The sequence below is a fragment of the Poecilia reticulata genome, linkage group LG8 (genome assembly GCF_000633615.1).
Source record: "Poecilia reticulata strain Guanapo linkage group LG8, Guppy_female_1.0+MT, whole genome shotgun sequence".
NCBI classification, from domain to species: Eukaryota; Metazoa; Chordata; class Actinopteri; order Cyprinodontiformes; family Poeciliidae; genus Poecilia; species Poecilia reticulata.
The window spans coordinates 18,006,238-18,007,033 of record NC_024338.1 but is presented as its reverse complement, the minus strand read 5'-3'; the positions used below and the strand labels follow the sequence as shown (position 1 = coordinate 18,007,033).

The 796-nt window shown below is 52.0% G+C and overlaps 1 protein-coding gene across 1 annotated transcript in view; it reads right to left on the bottom strand.

Moving 5' to 3' along the window:
- Positions 1 to 477, bottom strand: part of shank1 (SH3 and multiple ankyrin repeat domains 1) — an 85,181-nt gene extending 84,704 nt beyond the window's left edge. Inside the window, exon 1 of the mRNA XM_008416387.2 lies at positions 165 to 477. The gene's annotated coding sequence lies outside the window, so the exon portion shown is untranslated. The remainder of the gene's footprint in view (positions 1 to 164) is intronic.
- Between the last annotated feature and the right edge of the window lie 319 nt (positions 478 to 796).

Genomic DNA, 796 nt, shown 5'->3' with positions numbered 1-796 from the left:
TCTCTCTCTCTCTCTCTCTCTCTCTCTCTCTCTCTCCTGAGGTCCTGCTGCACACAGACAGACCCCCTACTGACTCCCTCATCAAAAACCAAGCTTCCTCTGTCTCCATGCAACTCAGAGATGAAGAACACATAAAAAAAAAAAAAGACAGGAAAGAGTCTTACTTTCTTTTATAATTCCTGGTGAAAAAGGAGAATTCCCTCTGGAAAAAAGAAAGTGGGGAGAAGAGAGGAAGAGGAGGAAGAGGAGGAGGAGGGGAACCCAGTGGCTTCCAGTTGCAGAGAAATGAGGAGCAGCAGGAAGATGCAACGATAAAAACCTTCCTCCTTCAACAACGGCCGCGGCGTTGAAGAGGTCACGGTCAGCCCCGGGTGCTGCTGGACGCAGAGGAGCGGAGCGGCAGCAGCATCTTCATCACCAGCTCCTCCTCGCCTCTCCTCCTCCTGCAGCAGCAGCAGCAGCAGCTCTGTAGTAACACTTCTATCTGTTCGGTCCGACACACTCCCCATCCTTCGCCGCACGGCCCTCCCCTTCTCCAGCTCTCCTCGTCCTGATTGGCTGACCCGCTCCTCTCCTCCGTTACCCGGATACAGGGCTCACCCCTCCCTTCTCCAGTCAGCACACCCCCCTCCCGGGTTGCCAGGTTGGGAGGGTTTCCACCCAGTTTGGCTGCTTTTGAGCACATTGGGCAGGAAGAAACTGATTTGAGGGAGTTTTTAAAAGTTTGGGTTTTTTATAAAGTGTTTATAAGAAAATTACTGTAATTGTGCGACAGAGAATTAGGGCCATGCCAACA